Below are 6817 nucleotides of genomic sequence, written 5' to 3'. Positions count from 1 at the left end.
CGCGGCGCGGTGAACGGGCCCAACGGGCCGAACGGGCGGCGCGGCACAACATGTTGCAGCGCTGCAGACCCGTCGCTGTCTCTCTCGCACTCGGGGGGTACGTCGCGACGCGTCGGGGTGCGAGAGAGACTGGGCGACAAAGAGTGATGTTCGGACTCGGCCCGCAGGAGCGCGCAGGCCATCGCGCGGCAGGAACGCGGCCAGGAAATGCTAAAAACTTAGTTTCCGTTTGCCGCGCCCTCGCTGCTGGTGCTGCTGGTGCTGCTGCTGGTGGACATGGTGTGCTCAGTGAGGCGGCGCCGCGCCCTTGAGGCACTGGGATCCCGGTCTCGGCCGTAAAGAGTTGCACTGCGGACGCGCGGGCGGCCGAGACTGACGCAGTCGGACGCGGTCGCAGACTGTCGCCCGATGCCGCGGGTTCGCGTCGCGACACCGCCTCGGCCGTCTGGCTGGCCGGGCCGGGCCGGGCCGGCCGCTCACTCAGAATAATGCCCAATCAAAAGTTAGCGAGCGCAGCGCGCCCAGCAGGCATACCGCGGCTTTGGCCAGGCCGCGGTGTCGCGGTGTGCGCACACCACACCGCCGAGTACACTGCCGAGTCCCCGCCGCAGCGGCATGTGGAAGGGGGGAGGGGCGTAAATCTGTCCCATTTTTCTTGCTTTCTGGTTTGCCATGTTGCCGCAGACTCGTCGCGTCCCGTGCCGCGTGGGGCGGGTTAATAGAAATGCCAGGTTCATGTGGATGGCGCCTTGGGCGTGAGGAAGGGACGGCCGACCGCCCTGCCTGCTTGCCCCTACACTGGGCGTGGCGTGCAGTGACGTAAGGGGGAGGGGGACGGGTGCGCACTGTGTGCCTGCATGCATGCAGGCGCCGTGACACAAACACGCATTCTTAGCACCGCAGCGTCACCGCCCCACATCATCGTGACCCTCATGGCCTCCGCGCCGTGCATCGCGCCGTGCATCGCGCCGCTCCAGGCCGATGCGCATTGCGGCCGCGCTCGCCTGATTAAGCCTGGAGGGCTGCTCCCCACCTGAGAGGCAGCCGAGAGGCAGCCGCCAGCCGCTTGTGCGGTTGACGTCCACGCCTGCCTTGCCTCGGCTGTGCCGCTCCGCTCCGGGTCCGGAGCGCCGCCGCCCGGGGGGTAGTCCTCCCGCCGCGCACGCACGCGCCGCTCGCCGTGGGTTGCCTAGCCCGCGTCCAGCAGGCGCTCCCCGGCCGGCGAGGCGAGGCGAGGCAGGGCGAGGCGAGGCGAGGCGAGGCGAGGCGAGGCGAGTGCCCGAGACCCCTCGCCGCGGGCAGCGCCGCCAAATTGACCGAAGCCTGTCATTTTCTTCTTTTCATCCGCGACGGAACGGAACGGGCGGGACGTCGATTTTCTTGTCCACGTGAAATATGGACCGCCTGAGTAAATTGGTGCGAATCGGGGAAAGCAATCCGAGAGCCGCGGCCGCCTGGCTCTGCCTCGCTCTGCTTCGCGCGCCCCGGGAACGGGGTCAATAATTCGGGAGCAAATTGAGCCGAGGGGGCGGAGGGGGTGGGGGCTGCGCCTAAGAGGCGGCGCGACGACGCCGCCTCGGCCGCCACAATGCATGCGGCACTGGGACGTGCCGTGGGGGCTCAGGAGTCGGCTTACGCCCGCCCCGCCCCGCCCCGCCCCGCCCCGCCCCGCCCCGCCCCGCCCCGCCCCGCCCCGCCCCGTCGCGAAAGGGGCAGGCGCTTGTCTCTGGCGGATAACTAATGGTACACACTTCCCGCTCCCCCGATGCAGCTCCCGGGCGCGGCGCTGGAGGCCGACAGTAAAGGCGCAACTGCAAGCCGACGCGGCGTGGCGTGGCGGGGCGTGGCGGGGCGGGGCACAGCGCCGCTGGATTCCAGACGAGTTGGGCGCCGGCATCGCTTGCTGAGTAGCGCCGTTTTTGCGCGGCCCGCCCCGCCTTGCTCGGTCGGGGAGTTCCATTGCAGCGCTCAGCGACTCCAGGCATGCATGCCGGGTCTGGCTGCGCTCCTTCGCTGCCGGCAAGTAAGTACTTGGCTTGTTTCGAGGAATCCCCCCACCGCCACGGCGCGCCACCCCCGCGGTCTGGGCCAAGTGGGACAGCGCGGGGCTGCTGCGCGCTGCCGCGTCCGGCGCCGAAAACGGCTCGCGAATGCTTTGGAGGTGCGCGATGGTGCCACTTAGCAGGCGGACCAAATGTGCGCGCCTCGCCCCGCCACGCCCCGCCACGCCCCGCCACGCCCCGCCACGCCCCAGGACGTCTCTTAGTGCGGCGTGATGGAGGATAGTAGTCGCGCTCTACGCGACGCGCCCGACCCCGAGTGGCGCGAGTGGCAGAACACATTCCCAGAGCGACCGCAGAGCCGCAGCGCCGCAGACCGCACGGCGTACAAGTAGGGGAAACGCAGCGCGCTCGCGGCGCCCCGCCACTGTGGCGTCTGCCAAGCGCAGCGCAGTGCTGCGAGGGGCAGGGCCAGGACAAGGCCAGCTTCAATCGGGGCCTTTTGACTCGACCGGCCTCGTGAACGTCACATCGCTGTCGCCCGATCTTTTCCCGTTTTCCTCTTTATCTTGCCACTCCCCTGCGAATCTGTTCCCACTTTCCCCTCGCGCGCTTGCGCCTATTTGCCCGCCATCGCCGCCCTTTAAATAAGCCCCGGGAGGCCTCTGCGAAATGCCGTTTGATTGGAGGGAAAAGGGAAAATTGTTTGCGCTCCCCGGCCGCCCCGTCAGACCGTGAGGCCGCCGTCGCCGCCGGGCCCACCGTCGTCAGGCCTTCCCCGTTGCCATTGAAATTCGAGGACGCTCTGTCCTAGTCGGGACCTTGCCGGAATCTGGAGCCGAACGTAAACAAATAAGGTTACGCTATGTGGCCCGCGACAATTCAAGGGACCCGCCCCGCCGCCGCCGCACTGGGCCCCGCTGGGTCCCAAGACGGCGCGTTCCAACTCTGGAAGCCCCTCTGGCTCTGTCTGCTCCTCCCATTGGGATTAGAATTTAACACATGAGGGTACCAGTGGATCGCCCTTGGAACTCGCGAACCCGTTTGTACCCAAATGTGTTTGATTCGAGTCCTCTTCCAAGGCCGTAAACCCCGACCTTGATTCGTGGCGCTGGCCGTGGCCATCCTCCCCGCCGTCTCGGTCCGGTGCCCGGCAAAGTGTGATGCGTCCTCGCCGCCCTCGCTCGGTCAGGTTTTAATAACGGCGCCGAAGTCAGCAGCGCTGGCGAGCGCTGGGCCGGCACTACAGTGTACTCTACCCTCGTCGCTCAAGGTGTTTGCACAATGCCCCGACGGCGGCCCAGCCCTGCCTGCCCAGCCCTGCCCAGTCGCCCTCGGCCGTCCCTCTTATCCGCGCCTTCCGGACCAGCGGCACGCAAACATTGATTTCGGCGGCGCGGCACGCAACGGCGACAGGTATGCACACGACGCATCCACGGAGCCGCGCGTTTGGCAGGGTCGTCTGGCCGGCGTGCCGCCGCTGCGGCGAGCTAGTTAAAACTTTTCGATCATCGACCGGTCGGTGCGTGGTCGTGGCGGGGGAGGCACGAGGCGGGCCCGACGGGACGGCGTCGTCGTCGTCGTCGACGCCATGGTCCAGCGCGCGGCCGCCACCCAGTGCTTCTTCGAAATTTCCAGTTTGTGCACCTGCTCGGCTGGACTTCGCGAAGTGCGTCGGGGCGGAGCGGGGCCGGGCGAGTGCAGTGCAGCCGAGTTGGTCTCCCCGGCATCGCGGGGGTCCTCGTCGGCCACGTCGTTAGCAGTTGGCGGGCCGGACAACAGGCCGGCCGAGTTTTATCCGCTGGTAATGGGGTGAGCCGAGAGCCGGCCTGGCCAGCCTGCCGAGCGATGAGCCTCTGTCTTCGTCGCACTCAAGAGGCTCGCAAGGGTGCGAGAGAGACAAAGCGATCCTCTGAATCGCCCGGCTGGCCAGAGTGGGCGTTTGATGAGGCGACCCGGAAAACGGCGTCCCTCATTAACGGGTTTATCGTGTAGTGTGTGCGGTAAGCAGGCCGAGCAGGCCAAGCGGGGCAAGCGGGCCTAGGTAAGTGCGCACACGCCGCCACCGCACGGCGGGCTCTGCAGTGGTTTCCCTCGCTCTGTCCCCCTCGCACACACGAGGCGTTGCGCAGGGCCCGCAGGGGTGCGAGGGGGACGTAAACGGCAGCACGCTGAGCGAATATCGGTGGGCAGGCAGGCAGGCAGGCAGGCAGGCAGGCGGCCTGGCAACAAAGGGGGCGGGAGGCTGGAGGCTGCTGCTCAGCAAGGACGTGCGGCGTGGCGGGTTGGGGCGGGGCGGACCCCGTTAACTAATCACAATAAGAGCAAAACGATACTAGTTGCGCAGTAACCGAAAACGCCAGGCCCTCCCTGTGCCTCTGTGCCTCTGCTCTCTCTCTCTCTCTCTCTCTCTCACTCTCTCTCGCCTTTGGCCCGAGTGGGACGGGCAGGGAGGCTCTACATGTGCGTCGTGTTTCAAGCCGACACGTTGATTGGGGCGAGAGGTGCGGGCGAGGCCGGCGTCGATACACACTGTCGGAGTAACGCGACGCGACGCGAGCACTTTGCAACTTATTTGTTGTTGACGCACGCGGCCAGGCAGCCAGCAGACTGATTCCGAGAGTCGTCTTCGTCGCTCTATGTCTCTCGCATGTAAGGCACGCCCCATGAGTGCGCGGGAAAGGGACAGGGCGACGGAAACGACTCTCGGAATGAGTCTGCCGGCTCAGGTGGAGCAGCACATGCCGGTAATGATCGGATTGGAAATGTGCGTCATGGAGGCGCAGGTGGGCGCCGAGAGGCCGTGCCTGGCCGTGCCGCCGAGAGGCTGTGGCGCGGACGAGGGCGTCGAGTGGACGTAAATCTGCGTTAATTGTCCAAATTAAATCAACGTTTTCGATTTCGTTCCCCGCGCTCCGCCCCAACAACTCGGGCGAACATTCCGCGCGGGCCCTGCCGGAGTTTTTCTGCCATTTTTCGTTTTCTCTCGGCGCTGGCTGGTAGCAGCAGGTATCGAGTGCTGGCGTGGCTGGCATGGCGGCGTGCTTGTTTGCTGCCCTTGGCTCGCGGTGGGCACTGTGAGCAGCGGCGCGGAGGGCGGACGCGGCGGACGCAAAACGCGGCGGGGTGCAAAACGATATCGAAGCAGCTGCGAGGTGTCAACCGGTCGCCTGCCCGTAAAATTACGCGACTTTACGTCTCGCTATTGAATGAAACGGATTGGAACGCCGGCGGCCGGAGGGACGAGGCAAGATTGGCAAAGTTTCGGCAGCGAGCGGCGCGTGGTTTGAACAGTGCCAAATGTAGGGGTGCCATCCGGTCACGCGCGCGCCGGCCGGGCGGCCCTGTATACAGATCCAGTGCTAATGTCGCGCTCGCGAGCGCGCCGCGCCGGGCGGCAACTCAGTTTGGTCTAGTTAGCGGCGTGTTTGCGCCCTTTCTGCCTGCCGGCATTCATCGCCACCAACTACAGTGGCGCGACCCAGTCGCCGGCCTCGCCGCCCCCGAGGAGCCGTGGCCAACGCGGCCCCCTTTTTGTCCGAGACTTGTTTTGCGCGCCGGCCGAGCAGCTTGGCACTTCCCTCTAGGCGCTTATGCAGACGTAATAGACCGCGATGCGGCGTGCCCCCCCCCCCCCCCCCCCCTTCTGGGCCGGCATCTATCTCCTGACGGATAAGATGAATCGTCACACTGGGAGCGCGCTGGCTTCGGGGAGCAGCCCCCGGCTCGGCCCGGCCCGACAGGCCCCGGCTGCGTCGCGGCCGCTCTGCTCGGCGCTGCGTGGCACTTGACCAATCATCTCAGTCGGCTGAGCAGCAGCTGATGAGGTGCGGTCGGGAGGGGGGGGGTGTTTTGTGTTCCACGTGCCAGATCACATAGGGAGCGTGCGGCGGTTGCGTTTCCAGGCCCACCGTGCACCGCGCTGTGCGGCGCTGTGCGACCTGCAGCCTGGTTCCGAGAGTCACTTTTGTGGCTCTGTCTCGCTCGCACCTGTATAGGGGCCGCCCCATGAGGGCGGGAGAGACAGAGCGACGAAACCGACTCTCGGAATCAGTCTGGTGACCTTGGTGGAGGCAAATTGAATGCAGCGGGATGAGCCCCCCGTCCGGGCAGCCATGGGGGCTTTGATGGCGTAGCGGCGCAGCACGGTGACTCGACCTGGAAAGCGCGCTCGACTGCCTGCAGGCGGACTGACAGCGTTCCATCGGCCTGTCTCTCTCGCGCCCCAACGGGACGCCCTACGAGAGCGAGGGGACTGCTTGACTGCCGCGAGACACGAGTGTCGCGTGCCCGCCACGCCACGCCAAGCCACGCCACGCCAAGCCACGCCAAGCCAAGCCACGCCACGCCACGCCACGCCACGCCACGCCACGCCACGCCACGCCACGCCACGCCACGCCAAGCCACGCCACGCCACGCCAAGCCACGCCAAGCCACGCCAAGCCACGCCAAGCCACGCCAAGCCACGCCAAGCCACGCCAAGCCACGCCAAGCCACGCCAAGCCACGCCACGCCACGCCAAGCCACGCCAAGCCACGCCAAGCCACGCCAAGCCACGCCAAGCCACGACAAGCCACGCCACAGACTCGTTAATGTCCGTCCCTTTCCTCGCCGCGCCTGGGCCGCGCAGTGACAGCGATATCGGTTAAAAACAAAAACAAAAAGCAATTTGAGAGGACGTGGAACGCCGCGGTTTCCCTTTGAAGCGTGTCGAGGGCGCTGCGTCGCGGAGACTGCGGCGGACTGGACGCGCGTTGTCGAGGGTGTTGAAGGCGCGGCCTTGGGCTTCCCAGTGGTTGGAGTGACGGAGGCAGGGT

Source organism: Thrips palmi, unplaced genomic scaffold (genome assembly GCF_012932325.1).
Source record: "Thrips palmi isolate BJ-2018 unplaced genomic scaffold, TpBJ-2018v1 HiC_scaffold_10, whole genome shotgun sequence".
NCBI classification, from domain to species: Eukaryota; Metazoa; Arthropoda; class Insecta; order Thysanoptera; family Thripidae; genus Thrips; species Thrips palmi.
This window is presented reverse-complemented; position numbering follows the sequence as displayed.